Raw genomic sequence first — 18,870 nt, 5'->3', positions numbered from 1 at the left:
TTCCATCATTAACTTTCATAATATTAAGACCAATCCTTTCTAGGATGCACAAGTTATCTCCTACAATAAAAGAATTACTCAGGCTTTTGGAAATTACTTTCAACTGTAGATTCTGCCCCTTTTCAAGCTGATATGACTAATTAATGCAATAGACTTGTATGATACCTAAGGTTTGTCAGCAGAAAGTAGAAATTGCCTTTCTAAAACACCCAAGTAAGTCGTCTCTGCACAATGTACGGATTTGATCTTTTGAAAAAGGCACCAGAGAAAAACTGCCCTTGAGCCTTGATGAAAAAGAAGCTAGCAGGCACTATTAACAACACACATAGGCGTTAAGACTCCAAGTTGTTAACCACTGGGAAATGTTTGCCAGCCCAAAGGCATACATTGCTTCCTCTTTACTATTGGACATTCATTCCATAAAAGGATCTTAAACAGAAGAGTCTCAGGAAATCTGTATAAGTGACAACTACATAAGCAGAAATCTCCAATCAAAGCTTTGGAACAAGCTGGTGATTGCAAAAGTAGACAGATTCCATGCAAGACAATGAAATAAAGCTGATTTTCTAATTCTTCAGCACCCTTTTCTAAACCTTTGCTGCTGCTAAGTCCCTTCAGTTGTGTCTGACTGTTTGTGACCCCATGGACTGTAGCCCGCCAGGCTCCTCTCTCCATGGAATTCTTCAGGCAAGAATACTGGAGTGGGTTGCCATTTCCTTCTACATGGGATCTTCCTAACCCAGGGATCGAACCTGAGTCTCCTGCTTGGCAGGCAGATTCATTACCACTGATGCAACAGGGAAGCCTGAACAACGCATCCTATAATATATAAAAAAAGGATGGATTAACCCTTGTACAGGGATTGACTATGTTCTCTGGACACCCTCCTGATCCTGATCAGCACAGTCTTGACAATGGAGAAAAATTGAATATCGTGGATCTGTCTTCCTCTGACTGAAAAGGAGGACTGATAAAGAAAAGCAGGACCTGACACCTGAAACCTGGTCTGGCACTATTCATCCTCTGATGCTGCCGGAGCTGGCCAGGCACTCAAAGCTAGGCATTGATGTTTTCCAGTTAGACATAAGCCATTGCACAGAACACCTATATTGGATCAGGCCACTTCTGTGACCATGAAGCATCAAGGCAAAAACAAGAGCACATCCTAATCATGTCTGAACACAAACACAACATGAACATTTTTAAACCCCATCATTATCAAGCATTCCCCTCTCATGACTAATATATGTAAGCACTGATACTTTAGCAATTACAACTTTAACAGCAGTCTTTATTTTCCCTCTTTTAGGTGAGATCTTTTACGACTGTCCTTCAGAATTACTTCTATTTCAACTCAGTATCAAATCCAAATTAAAGATTTGCTTCCCCAAATACTCCCCCAAAGCAACTAAGACAAATCCAAATGTGATATCTATCTATCTATCTATCTATAGAGTACTCCCCAAGGGACATGTTAAAGTACTGCTGCTGCTGCTAGGTCACTTCAGTCATGTCCGACTCTGTGTGACCCCATAGACGGCAGCTCACCCGGCTCCCCCCATCCCTGGGATTCTCCAGGCAAGAACACTGGAGTGGGTTGCCATTTCCTTCTCCAATGCATGAAAGTGAAAAGTGAAAGTGAAGTCACTCGGTTGTGTCTGACCCTCAGTGACCCCATGGACTGCAACCCACCAGGCTCCTCCGTCCATGGGATTTTCCAGGCAAGAGTGGGGTGCCATTGCCTTCTCCATGTTAGAGTACTAGGAATAACTATATATATAGTTATAGTTATATTATAGTACTATAACTAGTACTCTATAACTAGTAATATAGTTATATTATAGTACTATAACATAGTTATATTATAGTACTATAACATAGTTATATTATAGTACTATAACTAGTACTCTAACATGCCCCATGGGGAGTATTCTTTCTCTCTGGAATAGCAATGAGACCAACTATGGATGTGTTCTTGGTAGTCACTGGGTAAAGGACATTGACAGGGTCAATAAAACACAACTCTTGATTTAAGACATGTTCAGTCCAATGTGGAAACAGGCAACTATTTACCAAAATTTATTATATGAAGTTGGGTTGTCCCTGGTGGCTCAGCTAAAGAATCCACCTGCCAACGCAGGAAACATAGGTTCGACGCCTGGGTCTGGAAAAACCCCTGGAGAAGGAAATGGTAACACACTCCAGTATTCTTGCCTGAGAAATCCCATGGACAGAGGAGCCTGGAGGGCTACAGCCCATGGAGTCACAAAGAATCAGACACAACTTAGCAAGAATCAGACACAACTTAGCAACTAAACAACAACAATTACATAAAGGTACATAATATGATAGGTTAAACAGTAAAGTGAAGTGAAGTGAAAGTTGCTCAGTCGTGTCTGACTCTTTGCAACCCCATGGACTTTACAGTCCATGGAACTGTCCAGACCAGAATATTGGAGTGAGTAGCCTTTCCTTTCTCCAGAGGATCTTCCCAACCTAGGGATCGAACCCAGGTCTCCCGCATTGCAGGCGATTTCTTTACTAGCTGAGCCACAAGGGAAGCCTGGGTTAAACAGTAGTACTACTGAACTCAGGGACCAATAGGATACATGAATTGAAGATCCAGAGAGGACCAAAAGCTAACTCTAGCATGAAATCTGAGGAAGATATAAACCCCAATTTAGATCTGTTAATATTGCTGTATGTTGGAGTATTCACCTGAGTGTATGAAAAGGCTTCTGGAAATACAGATTTGGAATTTAGAAGAGAAGTCTAGTTTGGAGAAAGAGATAAGTATGGAGGTCAGAATTGTAAAGTAAAATAAATAATAAATAAATAAAATAAAAATGAGGAAAAAAATGAAGATAAAGCTTCTCATGAAGAGACAGTAAAGTAAGTAGAAGGTTGAGGACTGAAATCTTGAAATTTGGAAAATCCCATCGGTTAAGGGTCAGACAGAGATGAAACAGAATGTTCAGAGAGACGAGAAAGGACACCCAGAACAATTTATGGAGTGTGGTAAACACACAGTATATTTTTTTTCTGAATAAATACACAAAAATTATCATTTTCAATTATAATTTTACCTCTCAAAATATCAGCATTTCTCCATTTTTGGTAGAATTTATTATGCTTTTTCTGCTACCTTCTTTGGTTAATCTAAAAATCTTGCCATGATCAATGTCAGACTTTTACACTTCTCTTTGAGAAACACTGGCAAAGCAAGGATACTCAATCCTATTTTATTTTAAAAATTACTTGCCTGTGTGGTACTGCCTGAGTAGTCACAAGAACCCAGAATATTTAAAATCCATAAACAAAGAAATAGGAAATAGTTAAAGCTTGCTTCTGCAGCAGCTTGGTAAATTTGAATAATCAAATGCATCTTGGAGTAAACTCTTGTGCACGTGGCTGTAAACAGCAATCTCCATTCTTTTAAAAGCGCAAATCGCTTATTACAACAATTCATAATCATTCTCATTTCAGGTTCTAGATGAGAATAAGTCATAATGAGGGAATTTGTACTTTCCAATTAGAGTGGATTTTTTTAAAGCAGAGAAAAAAATGGCGAATTACTACAAAGGAAAGGAAGTCGACAGTCCATTAATTGAAGAAAAAAAAAAAAGAGGACTTAAAACATGTCCACATCAAATGAGATAAAAAGTTTCAGTCCCTGGGGAAACCCACAGAGCACATATCCTTTCTCCCAGAATCCCGTGGGACTTTGTATAACAGAGGTAAGACCCTAGCTTGAGTTGTTGTGGAAGAGGAATTTGGTGGGTTGGCCATGCTTTGAAAAGGCCTCCATCCTGGGTGTGTGCCAGGTTTCCTGAGCACCCAGTGCACACAATTACTGCATTTGCATGTGTAAATTGGGTAATGGCGTGCCTAACTATCAGATTTGTATGTGAAAATGCTATCAGCATATGCACTATTGGTTGTGTGCCCACTCAAAGAGGACTTTTAATGGGGTTGCTTTAGTTGGGGAATAAAATTTCTAAGAATTTGAGAGTCAGTCCTACATCCCTGGATCCAGTGTTGATGACCCTATGGATAATTGGCACCCCTTGATAATTACTTTTTTGTTGTATATCCTCTCAAATTCTATCCAGGGGAGGAAATTCATCAGAGGACCATTTGACCAATTCTAATTAGCATGGAGCAAAATTGTACCCAAGTTACTCTTGGCACTGCCTATCTGAGCCAAATGAACAGACTGCAGCATAACCAATCCATCCATCTTGGCCATCTTAATGATCAACATGGATCTATGCAGAATCGACTTAGATTCTTTCTGTCCCCTCCCAAAGATACAATATTTCTCAAATATATTTTTTGTCACATCATTTTACTTTTCTGAAGACTTCAGTGGTTCTCAGTGACATCATAGAAGGAAACAGACAGAACTATTTTCCCATCACTTTCTGAATTAGGTAAAACATAATAGTAATTTGTTCACCCTACTTTAGCGGGTTTCTTGCTTCCAAAAGTTCCCATGCTTATTAATCAGTACCCTAGAATGCAAAACCTAATCTGTCTAAGAATTTGCCCAAGAAATATTATAATCATATTTCCTGAATCAAACATTATTGGTCTATATAGCATGGGGATAATAGAACTGACTCTTTCAAATTGGAATTTGATCAAAAAAATTCTGAGAGGTTTGGCAGTTGTAGCTCAAAGGTACCTTATTCTGAGCAGATCCCTTCTGATAATCCTTACTCCCCCTGCCTTCCAAAAAATCCACCTGGATATAAAGCAACTGTCGTAATACTAATACATCTCCTAGAGCCCAGCTTTCTGCTGTCGGCAATATAAATCACTCATCCCAACTCAGGATTTAATCTCTTAATATAATCTTCTGTCAGACTGCTTGGGAACAAACCGATTATGTATAATTTGATCTTCTTTTTCACCCATTCATCTTCCCAGCAGTCTTTCTCAAAGTTTGTTCTGAGTAACATTTAATAAGAAATGAAAAATGCAGATCCTATGCCTCCTTTCAGATCTACTGAATTAGAAGTTGTGGGAGGGCTTCCCTGCTGGCTCAATGGTGAAGAATCCACCTGCCAAAGCAGGAGACAGGGATTCGATCCCTGCTCAGGGAAGATCCCACAAGCTGTGTAGCTACTAAGCCTGTGTGCCACATCTACTGAACCTGTGCTCTAGAGCCTGGGAAGCACAGCTACGGAAGCCCACATGCCTAGAGCCTGTGCTCGGCAACAAAAGAAGCTACTGCAGTGAGAAGTCTGTTCACAACTAGAGTATCCCCTGCTAACCACAACTAGAGGAAAGCCCTTGCAGCAACAAATACCCAACACAGCACCCCCCCACCAAATAAAAGTAAATAATACATTTTTTTGAAAACTGGGGAGAGTGAGACCCAGGAATCTGTAATTTAACAAGTTCCTCCGGTGACTGTTGCAGACCAAATCATGCATGTTGTGTAGTTTTATCTTAGTTGTGCTGTTTGCCTTCCATTTAGCTATGAGGGGGGTCTCAGTATTGAGTTGCAACCTATCAAAAGCAGGCATTACATACCCCTCCTTTAATACAGACGGGATTGTCATACTGGTTTGTAGTTATGAGAAGGAAATCTTAGCAAGAAAACACAACATGAATATTCAAAATAAATGTCATAACATAAAACATGGTTCTGTCCAGGGAGATCACTGCCTGACTCAATCTGCCTGCTTCGCCTACAGATCTTGTCGAGAAATGACAGTCTGCAAGGCCCTGGATCATCCTTACTTAAGGTCTGCCATGTAAAGGGTATCTCTCAAGCAGTTATCCCTGCCCCAAGAATGCATGCAGTACGTGATAAGAATGGACTGATTTACGATCCCTCAATATCGGCAAGGTGTAGCATCCCATTTCACAAATAGTATTCTGCTAGATTAGAAAGTATCATAAACACATTGGAGAATCCCCAGCCCAGGAACTATAAACCACTGTATTTTTCCCCCCAACATTTTAATTTAGCTATCTGTTTTGGATTACATAAATAAAAATGAGTCTGTATTTTCTTTATAAAATAAATCAGTCGCTCTACATAGGAATCGCTAGTTAGATGGAACATCAGGGCATATATAAAATTACATGCTTAAAAAACACGAAAACATTTCTCAATGAGAGAAAGCTGCTCACGGTGACCTTCACGTCGAACAGCGGCGGGGGGTTGGGGGGCGGTCAGCACGGCACTAAATCATTTTGATTCACAGATGAGATCAACATATTCATATTTGTTTGCCAAATGTGTATTTTAATTTAGGCTTTTCTGATTGATGCGTGTAATTTATGCTGCCCAGAACTAAGGCGTCATATTTTTCTTTTTTCCTAACTAACAGGGGGAGACTTTCTTGGAAACAGATAAAGGAAAGAGTCCAGTAATTTGTAGCAATGTGACCACAGCCACACATGTCCTAGAATTAATGTTCTTCATTAGGGTGGGTAGGATCAGCTGTATGTATACATCAGGTTTTTAATTAACTCAGTCCCCACAACAGGAATCATGATTCAAACTGTTAGCATTTTTTTCTAAAATCACAAAATAAAAAAATTGGATGGCACATCTTTTTCATACACACACACACACACACACACACACACACACATGAAAGGGAAGGGATGCTCAGAGAATTGAAAGGCTCTTTGTATTATACTGAGAGTGCTCAGAAGATCTTTATAATCCTGTGTTAATCAGATAAAGAAGAGCTTGGCATTGGGTGATTCCAAAGAGATGCTGAAAACTCGACCATGGTGACAGTTTTCTCTCAGTAGTGTAGATATGATTTCAGTTTATTTGTATTGATGTCTTCAACATTTGGGATTTGTTAGATATTTTTAACGGTCTTGTTCTTGCAGAGCTGACCTAGTGGTATTTTAATAAGACACCATCAATGTAAAGAAACTTCAAGAAAGCAGCCTGAGGAGCTTAAATGAAGGGTGAGGGGAGAAACTTTTTATAGCAGCTTCATTCTCTGAGATCATATTAACATAAATTTGACAGTTAATCTCCATATTGCAAAAAGGCTGCCCAGACTTATTTAATTAAACTTAGAAAAAATGTGCTTCTTTATTTGCCAGGTACAGCTTTTATCTTAAAATATCCACTTCCAATTATGATGCAAGGCTATGGTTTGGGGCAGGACCATGGGGCAGAGGATGGTAAGACCAGCACAGGTGAAGGGGTATGCAGTGATGTAGAGAGCCTTGGTACCAGTGAGGTAGCTCTTGGTACCAATGATCCTGAAGAGTCCATGAGAGAGGCTGCTCATTTGTAAAAGTTATTTCTTTGCTTTAGATTTTAAATGACAGAATTAAAATTCAATTGAGATATTTTTCTCAAACACATTTAGAATCTATTCTTTAATAATTATTTGTTGGATAAACGTCCAAACTATTTATCCAGAGAACTATGGAGGAATGAGCCAGGGCTTTTGACATCAGGAGGCAATGAATTTATGCTTCGGATCTGTCCGGTATTGAAGAGCCAAATGATTTAACTTTTATGAACCTTGAGCGCCTCTTCTGCTGAGATTATTCCATCATTTTTGGAGAGGATAAAATGACTCAGTCATTCCAAAGAATTCATGAGACACCGTCCCTCTTCTAAGCAATAGTGAACAAAGTAATATTCCTGCCTTCCTAGGACTTACATTCTAGCGGAGGAAACGGGAATAGATAAATGGATTTTACCATGTCAGGCAGTTTTAAATTCCATGAAGCAGCACCATGGAATCAGAAGATAAAGGGGCAGTGGCCATGGGAAGGTGGTGTTGAGATAGGGCTGGAAAGGTCTAAGAAAGGGATGTTTGAGCAGAATGGATGGAAGTGAGAAAGCAAAGCCTGAGGATTAGGGGAAGAGAGTTCTGGGTAGAGGAACAGTTAGCTCAGAATTACTGACTTGGACCTGACTTGCTTAATGAAGAAAAAGCTGGGGGAGGAGTGGGTGAGGATCCAGCGGGAGGAAATAGGCTTACTAAACCTAACTCTGGGCTGACTTTCTCACCTCCTTTCCCACTACCAAACCTTGTAGCATTCAGTCCGCCACTGATGGGATGCCACGGAAAGACTGATGGCAGGGAAGTGACAGGGTCTGGTTGCATTTTACAAACACTGTTTAGGCTGCCATGTGGAGCATGGACTTGTGATATGGCTGGGGCCGGGGGAGAACAGGAAAGACAGATGAAAAAGATGATTGCAGTATTTTTAGCAGGCCATTACAGCAGCTGCGACTGTGGTAATAAGGATGGAGGAGACTAAAGTGCTCATTTCAGGATATATTTTAAGGTAGAACTGACAGGATTTGCTAATGTATTAGATCCCGTTCCTCTTAAACAAATGACACAAATAAAGAATATATTTACTTAAGGCCACTCTACTACAAAATTAACCAATCAGAATGTCAAATTGCTTCAGAAATGTGGCAAACAGGCAAGCCTTCTTGAGAAAAGCAATAGTATCCCTCAGCCATAAAGAGGAACAAAATTGTGCCATTTGCAGAGATGTGGATGGACCTAGAGATGACCAAACAGAGTCAGATGACCAAAGTAAGTCAGAAAGAAAAATACCAATATCATATACTAACACATATGTGTGGAATCTAGAAAAATGGTACAGATGAACCTATTTGCAAAGCAGAAATAGAGACGCAGACATAGAGAACTAAGCTGGGGAAGCAGGAGTGGGATGAACTGGGAGACTGGAATTCACAAATACATACTGCTATGTACAAAATAGAGAACTAATGAGAGCAGGGAACTCATAGCACAGGGAACTCAACTTAATGCTCTGTGGTGACCTAAATGGGAAGGAAATCCCCAAAAGGGGGATAGATATAAATACATAAAGCTGATTCACTTTGCTGTACAGCAGAAACGAACATAACATTGTAAAGCAACTATATGCCAATAAAAATCATAAAAAAGAATGACAGGTCAAGTGGACCCTATAAAAAGTCATATAGTCGGGTCTCACACAGGACTTGTCGCACGGTTACAGTGATGTCAGGGTGGTAGAAAGCCTCACCCTTCGTTCACCATGTTAGTATCCTAAAGTTCAATGAAACATTTGGAAAATTCCTGCAGGGCTTCCTCTGTATGCACATACTATTGTGGTAGTAAATGTGGGATTCCACACTGAGCAAACAAAAGCAGTCATCTGAAAGTGTTAGTTGCTCAGTTATGTCCGACTCTTTGCAACCCATGGACTGCAGCCCACCAGGCTCCTCTGTCCATGGGATTTCCCAGGCAAGGATACCGGAGTGGTTTGCCATTTCCTTCTCCAGGTAATATTCCCAACCCAGGGATCAAACCTGGGTCTCCTGCACTGCAGGCAAATTCTTTACTAACTGAGCTACCAGGAAGCCCTTGCCATCTGAAATCAGAGATAATTGGATGGAAAAAACAAGATGCTGGAGGTAATCTTCCTCATTACTCAGGAATAAGAGGTAGGAATTAATTCTGTAGAGTTTTCATAGCAATAGAGGGCAATCCTCCATGTTATAAATCCCAGGAGAATGAGACTGTGTGGTCTTCATATCATCAGGGCCCACTTCATACTGTGTGTGTGTGTACTGTTAGTCGTTCATTCCCTCCCCATGAATTTCTGAGCGTCCCTTGTGCTGTGCTGTGCTTAGTGGCTCAGTTGTGTCTGACTCTTTTGCGACCCCATGGACTATAGCCAGCCAGGCTCCTCTGTCCATGGGATTTCCCAGGCAAGAATACTGGAGTGGGTTGCCATTCCCTTCTCCAGGAGATCTTCCCAACCCAGGGAACAAACCTGGGTCCACTGCATTGCACATGAACTGTTTACCATCTGAGCCACCAGGGAATTGCCTACTTCATGCTAGATTGCCGTTAATATTTGTCTAAATGAACAGAAGTGAGAAATACAAGGTTTTTATTTATTTATTTTTAGGAATACCTCATAAAACAACATTCAGATATCTAGTCTCTACAAGCAACATTTTGGGTTTTGGTGAGGCTTGCAGTAATTTGCCTTTACCAGTTATAGACACAAAATGTTTGTGGTCTTTTTATTCCTCTCAATAAAACATCCTTCTGTCATATCATAGCCTGGGCGCTTGCACAATTTGGAACCATTGCCAATCAATTTGGATGCCCAGCTTTCATATTTCTCAGTATGGCCAAAAGCCAAGGCAAGTGTCACTTGCCCACAGAATAACTTGAACCCTCCATACCACACATGTCTCCAGCATGTGGCTTCTATTACCCTAATCCCAGTCACCTGTCTAAGTGATGAGCTGGAAGTTGTAACCCTGAGGAGGGAAGATGCACTGAGAAGATGTATTGAGAAGATGTACTAGAGGGAGGTGAGTATCTCCCTTCAAGACATGAGTGGCCAGTCATGAACTTGGCTGCCAACATCCTGGAAACAGACTGATGAGTTGTAAGCTTTCTGCTCCTTATTCTCCCAACTTCTGATTCTCTTGTCTGTTGAGTTTCAAGCCCCCAGAAATACTCTAATCTTTCCATCATACAGAGGATTGGCTAAGTAATTTTCTGGGGACTTCTTAGCCTCCTTCAGAGAAACTAGGAGGAAGAAAGAGAATTTTCTCCCTTCCATGGAATAATAGTGAGGCTTTGTGTCTTGAGAATACAGAAGAGGACAGTAGAATGTAAGAATCAGGAATAAATTAACTTTCCCACTTAGAATTGCATCCAAAGCAATGCATTTATAGTTTCTCACCAATTGGTAAGATTAATCTGGGCAAACAATACCTTTACCTTTATTTTTGTTGTTGTTGTTTTAAAGATTTTTTTAGGTGGACCATTTTTAAAGTCTTTATTGAATCTGTTACAGTATTACTTCTTTTTTATTTTTGTTTTTCTTTTGGCCATGAGGCATATGGGATCTTAGTTCCCTGACCAGGAATTATACCTATACCCTCTGTATTAGAAGATGAGGTCTTCACTACTAGATCACCAGGGAAGTCCCTCCCTTTACCTTTTATAGCATACACCACTTTACATTTGACAGAGTAATTCTGCATGCATTTACTTGTTTAATAAGAGTAGATGGGATGGAAATTGTTTCTGAACAATTTATCAATATAAAATATGCTCATCCAGAGTAAGTGACATGTCCAAGGATACATATGCTATAATGAGGCCTCACTCTGACGTGAGCGTCATACTTGACTGGGTCCGGAAACTTTGGAGGGCTTTGCAACATCTATTGATGAAAGTTACCATATCACTCAGGGTTCTTAGTAGCCTGAAAGCAGTTCTGGCTGATGGAAGCAGAAAGTTGATTTATTGGAAGGCTCCTGGGTGGCTCTCAGCATTGCCAAGAGGGCTGAGAAATGATCCCATCTATGTGGGGTTGCAGAGAGTCGGACATGACTGAGTGTGCACACACACACATGCCCAAAATCTTTAATGAAAGATGCTTTTGTCACATCCAGTAGTAAAACTACCTGGTCACTAAATATCTGCTTGAAGGAAAACTTTTTTTCAGAGAAATATTTAATTCATGGATTAGCTGAACATAATCTATCTTTTCCTTCCCTCACACAGTACTAGGTGATTTTAAAGGCAGAGTAACTCAATGAGTTCTTTCCCCTTTTATTTCCGCTTACCTAAACCTATAGAAAGCAGAAGATTAGGTACCTTGAAATCCTTTGAGTCCCAGATCAACACTTACTGCCCATGTGAATTCAGATTTCTTACATTTCTTATTTACTTCAAAGAGTCGATTGTTCATTCATTCATTCAGGAAGTATTCATTGAGGGGCGGAGATTAACACTGTGAAAGTGGTTTGGAGACTATAAAGTTCAGTGACAATTGTGGTTACCACACAGTATAACCTGGCACTCATTTTTACCTTCCTGATGATATTTCATATTTCTGGTCTTTCCTTCTGGATGGCAAGATTCCTTACCATAGTCATTCCTCCTTTAACATTTGAGGAGAATGCCAGGGCATAGTAGGTTCAGACTGTGCTACATGCTCCAGTGCTAAGATGATGTGTACAAAGCAAGCTCTGACTTTGATTCTGAGCTGCAAAAAGCCATCTCCCTCTCCCAATGCTCTGAGTCACATCTGAATTCTTTATAGCGTTCATTCAGGACCTTTCCTCATCTAGCCTTAACTTACCGGTGTTTTTTCCCAAAATTTCAACCTTCTCTTGCCAAATTAACTTAAAACTCCTCACCCCTGTAATGTCTGGTACTCTCCTTCCATCTCCTGAAGCTTAATGCTGTTTCTTTCCTGGGAAGTACCCCCATTTGAATAATCTCTATATTTCAAAGCCCAGCTCAAATGCTAACTTTTAAATTACTCAAAGTAGGCGCATGTCTTTGCCTTGTGAACAAATAGAAATGTCAGTGTCCATAATATTTTTACTATCATGAAGTCATCAATCATTTGATTTCTTTGTCATCTCAAGGAGATTTACCTTCCAGGAAGTTGCATCTCCTGTGTCAGAGTACCACGATGTTTAGGACAAACTCCTGAACATGAGGACAAGTGAAAGTGAAAGTCGCTTCTTCGTGTCTGACTCTTTGCAACGCCATGGACTGTAGCCTGCCAGGCTCCTCTGTTCATGGAATTCTCCAGGCCAGAATACTGGCGTAGGTAGCCATTCCTTTCTCTAGGGGATCTTCCCAACCTAGGAATCAAACCAAGATCTTCCACATTGCAGGCGGATTCTTTACCATCTGAGCCATCAGGGAAGCCCAAGAATACTAGAGTGGGTAAGCTATCTCTTCTCCAGTAGGTCTTCCCGACCCAGGAATTGGACCAGGTCAGAGAACTCCAGGTGGATTCTTTCCCAGCTGAGCTTCGTGGCAGTGTATTAATGCCTGGGCAATCTATAGATTTTTAGTTCTTAAAGCTTATTGTACTTCTTATTGTGACAACTTTTCAAAACTTTATTACTTACATTTTATAGACAGAAGAGTTAATTCATGCTATAATAAAATCAGGTAATTATGGACTGCAAAGAGATCCAACCAGTCCATCCTAAAGAGATCAGTCCTGGGTGTTCACTGGAAGGACTGATGTTGAAGCTGAAACTCCAATACTTTGGCCACCTGATGAGAAGAGCTGACTCATTTGAGAAGACCTGATGCTGGGAAAAATTGAGGGCAGGAGGAGAAGGGGACTACAGAGGATGAGATGGTTGGGATGGCATCACTGACTCAATGGACATGGGTTTGGGTAGACTCCGGCAGTTGGTGATGGATAGGGAGGCCTGGCCTGCTGTGGTTCATGGGGTCATAAAGAGTCAGACACGACTGAGTGACTGAACTGAACTGAATGATGGAAACAGGATTCAGAAGCCAGTCTCCCTGGCTGTGAACTTTATATTGCTCATATTCAGGTTTTGTCTGCATTTCTCCTTATACTTATAAACAGAAATAGTAGTGTGTGTCTCACTCTGTGACCCCATGGTCTGTGGCCCACCAGGCTCCTCTGTCCATGGGATTTCCCAGGCAAGAATACTGGAGCTGGTTGCCATTTCCTCCTCCAGGGGATCTTCCTGACCCAGGGATCAAACCTGCATCTCCTGTGTCTCTTGCATTGGCAGGCAGATTCATTACCACTGTATCACCTGGGAAGCTTCAGACAGTAATAACTGCAGAAAAATTAATATCCACAGTTGATTTGGTTTGTAAGTGACTATGTTGCTCCATTATTTCTTTCCTTCTAGGCATGGTATCTTCTGCATTCTAGTTCATCAGATTTCCATCTAATCTTTGCTAAGGGCACAGACTCTGAGAAGCAGGTCACTTTTCATGAATGAAAAGGAGCTTCCACGCAGCTAGAGTAAAGTATTTTGTTATACAAATAGCAAGTGATGTTAAGTCCTTAAGATTCAGGCAAGAGTAAGATGGGAGTGGATCACAGAATACCTATGGGGATTCTGTGGAAATTTTCCTTTTGAATTGATAAAACAAGGATTATGAATCTCTTATATTGCTGTCCCTTGTCATCAGGAGAGACATACTCCTGGACACTCAGGACTGATATAATAAGATGCTACAGTAAATCGTCTCTACAACTGGAGACTATGCCTGGAAGCCCTTTTAGCAGGTGAAAACTGGGTTACGCATATCCTTTGTTTAAGAAAGTTAGTGATGGGCTTCCTTGGTGGCTCAGTGGGAAAGAATCTGCCTGCCAACGCAGGAGGCGCAGGTTCGATCCTTGGTCCAGGGAGATCCCACGTGCCATGGAGCAACTAAGCTCATGAGCCACAACTATTGAGCTTGTATAGAGTCTGGGGGCCTCAACTACTGAAGTCCGTGCGCCCTAGAGCCTGTGCTCTGCAACAAGAGAAGCCACCACAATGAAAAGCAGCCTCTGCTTGCTGCAACTAGAGAAAAAGACCTTGCAGCAATGAAGACCCAGTGCAGCTAAAAATAAATAAATAAAATTATTTTTTAAAATTCCTTGAAAAAAAAATTGGGGGTTCCATTTGCAGCCATCAGGACAGATATGATCAATACAAGAATGGGGAGAGGATTAGCATTTTGGAACTAGGATTTCATATATGTCTAGTTACCAATACCAGGGAATGTTGTCAAATATTTCTGAGAAAGCGCACACTGTCTCCGTAGGTTGATTAGATGAGCTTTCGTACACTGGAAACCTGACTACTTTCCAACAACTTGATTTCACAAATGGAAAAACAGCATCTGTTTTCCTGCAGCTTCACATATGGCAATCATTGTTGCTAAGACAAGCTGAAGCAGGTAGTCGGTGCGACAGTGCCCCTCTGCAGCGCTGCCATCTCCTGGGACCAGATAACACTGGTCTGCTGTGAGGGGCTTGGGCTCCCCAGGCAGTGGAAAGTGCATATTTAATCAACATATGCAAAGCATCCGTATGAACAGCAAATTACAGAAAAAGTGATCAAATGCAATATTTAGAACCTCTCTGTTTGTATTTGCAGTGGCTGATCTGAGTAGGTATACTTCATGCCACATTCTTTGAGTTTGAGTACTTAAAAAAAAAGAAAACAACCCAGACAGTGGTCTGCAGAGGGAATGGAATTGAAACGCTTCTATATATGCAGGAAGGTGAGTAGTACTTCTTACGAGAGAATAAAAGTTGTCATATTAGCCAGCAATGAAAAATAAAAAAAGAGAATCCATGTTGGCCAGAAATGGGAAATATATTTTGCATATAAAAGAGCAGATTCCTCTACAATTCAATTAAAGGGCCTCCGATTGTATTTTAAAACCCTCAATGTATATAATATAAATAAGATCCCCTAATCAGTGGCCCATTTGAGGGGAAAATGTCGTGAAACTGAACCACCAAACTTCCCCCCGCCCCACTCCAGGATCAGTGTGTGTGTTTTGAAGGTCAAGAGATTGGCAGCAGTAGAAACTAACTTCCAGTCTCGATCCACCAGCCAGGTATATTGCAAGCAAATGCTCTTTTTCTGAAATTGCCGTGTCCAGTGGCCTTAACCCTGATTTGGAAGGACAACTCAATCAGCTACAGAAAGGATAGCCTACAAGGATTCTGGAGCCATCTTTGACTTCCCAGGTGGCACAGTGGTAAAAAACCTGCCTGCCAATTCAGGAGACACAGGAGACATGGGTTCAATCCCTAGGTCAGGAAGATCCCCTGGAGGAGGGCATGGTGACTCACTCCAGTATTCTTGCCTGGAGAATCCCATGGACAGAGGAGCCTGGCGGGGTATAGTCCATGGGATCACAAAGAGTAGGACTTGACTGAAGCAACTGAGCATCCACGTACGCAAACTTCTGAACCAGAGGATCACCAAATTCCATTTTAGATTCAGTAAATTAGTCTTTTATCCAATCATTTAATCTCATAATCTATCGTCACTTGAAAATTGAAGAGCCTGCCTTGTCTGATGAAAATGTCCAAGATCAAGGTGAATTATAAGCAACTTGAGAGCGGAGAATACACATTTTAGTTCCTGCATACACACACACACACACACACACACATATATATAATTTTTTCATGGGGTAAATTGTACTGCAGCACTTAATACAATTCAATAAACACAGAGTGTCTGTTTTACACCAAGACCTTCTTATTTCCAGGGATGCAAAGATAAGTCAGGCATTCTAGAACAGATCCAGTGATTGAATATTGGCAGCATGAAGAAATGAATATAAATAAACAAGAGGGAAACCTCAAGGCAAAATTTTAGCAAAGTTGACATGAGATAAAGATTAGCAACCCACTTAATACTATAATGTATTTTATTATTTATCTAAGTTTCAATGAAAATTAAAAACTCAGTAAGATTGACCACACTAATTTTACCTGAGAAAAATTTTCCTTTTCTGGGTTTTTAAAGCCTCATAGAGGTCCTACATGTTTTATTCTATCCATAAAAGAATAATTTTCATGTCTGAAACTATTTTACCTGAACCCTAACTACTCACAAAATTTACAAACAAGTTAAAGAGAAGTTACGATGTTTACAGTGTCCCTCTTGAACTCCTCTTTGAAATATCCTCTGAGCAACTGTCTGTTCACTGTCTGATGATCCATTCTGCTCTCTGCATCACTAAGCAAACTTCAAAGGAAAGCTTACCAGTTCCATCAAGTCCTACCTGTCTACTTGTTTTTCAGCCAGATGACTCCCAGAAACAGTGTCATGTATAGATATAAATGCATAGCCTCTGAAACCAAACTATTCTTCAAATGCTTGTTCTTCCCTGGTTTCCTAGCTGGAAGAACAGATTACAAAATAGCACAGTCATCCCTGGGTATTCATAGGGGATTGGTTCCAAGACCCACTGGGGGTACTGAAATCTGTGGATGATCCAGTCCCATAGTCAGGGCTCCGTATCCATGGTGACTGCATCTGGATACAGGGGGCTGCCTATTCCTCAGAGGCTGCTAGAGGATATAGCAGATGTAAAACACTCAGAGTGCTGCTGCTGCTGCTAAGTCGCTTCAGTCGTGTCCGACTCTGTGTGACCCCATCGACGGCAGCCCACCAGGCTCCCCCGTCCCTGGGATTCTCCAGGCAAGAACACTGGAGTGGGTTGCCATTTCCTCCTCCAGCACATGAAAGTGAAAATTGAAAGGGAAGTCACTCAGTCGTGTCTGACTCTTCGCGACCCCATGGACTGCAGCCTACCAGGCTCCTCTGTCCATGGGATTCTCCAGGCAAGAATACTGGAATGGGTGCCATTTCCTTCTCCAGGGGCTCTTCTCGACCCAGAGATTGAACCCTATGTCTCCTCCACTGGCAAGCAGATTCCTTACCACTAGTGCCACCTAGGAAGCCCAATGGGGCTGCTTGCTCACAAACACATTGTAGAAATTAAATAGGACAATGAATGGAACCCACAAAGCTGGACTGGCACAGAGGAAATGGGTATTAGGTTCTTTAAGCTTTGTCCATGTATAGATTTAAATCATTAGAAAGCACAGACAAAACTTTTTGGACAGTGCGGATGTATGCATTGACCTCTATTGAGGAGTACATGTCTAGATAATTTTGTTTTTGCTGAATCAGGAATCCTTCTTGTGGTGGGCTTGAAGGTAGGCTGAGAGGACACCCATTCTTCAGTAGTAAACAAAGTATATTGATGAAGCTATTTGCAGGAAAGGAATGGAGACACAGAGGTAGAAAATGGACTTATGGACACATCGGGGGAAGGAAAGAGTGGGGTGCGTGGAGAAAGTAGGATCAACATACACACACTACCATGGGTAAGAAGATAGCTGGTGAGAAGTTGCTGTTTAACACAGGGAGCCCAGCCAGGTGCACTGTGATGATGGAGAGAAGTGGGACAGGGGAGGGTAGGGAGGCTCACAAGGGAGGGAATGTATAATGACGGCACTGCTGTACGGCAGAAACCACACCACATTTTAAAGCAATTTTCCTCCAATTAAAAAATAAAGATTTTAAAACAACCATAAAAAATAAATAAATAAATAAATAAATAATAAAAAATAAAACAACCATAAATTTTTTTTAAAGAAACATTGGAAAAAAGATAGAGTAACTAGTGAGGCTGAGAGTGTATTGAAACTCTGTTGTGCTGAGGCATAAAAACCACTGCCCTAAATGGACATGTATAATTATTTTTCCAGAAAATATAACTCCTCCTAACTTTCTCATACACAATACATAGAATGTCACCTTTTGCCACCAGCAACACTCATTGACTTACATCTGACATTTTATGTATTGTGCATGTAGAAGGCCGTGAGAGTAGGAAGGATTAGAAAGGGAGAGGGATGGATATAAGGGAAAGATGAAAGAAGAATTTTACTCTTCTCCCCAGAACTTCCCCTTTAACCCCAAAACTTAGAGCTTGGCGTCATGTGCACATTTTTTTGGTATAGAGCTATTGAGGATCAACATACGCATTTACATGTGAGCTTTTCCCCACCAATTAAACCAGATGCAATGAGAATTTTTTTTTCTAGCATATTTGAATGTTGTTCTGGGGGGGGAAAAAAGAGTATCCAGACACTTAACTGGCACGGAATGTTAAAACGAGAGAGAATTTGTATGCATTAGGCAGCAATATGCAAAGAGTCAATTCCCAATGCTCTATGCCAATGGAAGATGCACACTATCGCAAACTGTGGATGATCTACCAGCCATTTGTGCTTGGCATTCATATGCTTTTGTAATTTAGTTTTGCCAGACATTTTTTAGTTTAGGCAAAAATGAAAGTGTAGTATTTCTTGAGTATACAGGAATGATCCATACGAATAACAGGTTGAAGTACGATGATTCAAAGCATATAATCTAGTCCCCATTAATTTTTGATGGAGGGGAGACAGAGAAGAAAGTCATCATTGGATGTCTGTGCCTTTTACATGCAGTGTATAAGAAAATCTAAAAAATAATCCTAGGTTAAATTTGTCCATTTTGTTAGATGA

This window comes from Oryx dammah, unplaced genomic scaffold (assembly GCF_014754425.2).
Source record: "Oryx dammah isolate SB20612 unplaced genomic scaffold, SCBI_Odam_1.1 HiC_scaffold_19, whole genome shotgun sequence".
In the NCBI taxonomy this organism is placed as follows: domain Eukaryota; kingdom Metazoa; phylum Chordata; class Mammalia; order Artiodactyla; family Bovidae; genus Oryx; species Oryx dammah.
The sequence above is the reverse complement of the archived record's forward strand: the minus strand, read 5'-3'. Positions refer to the sequence as shown.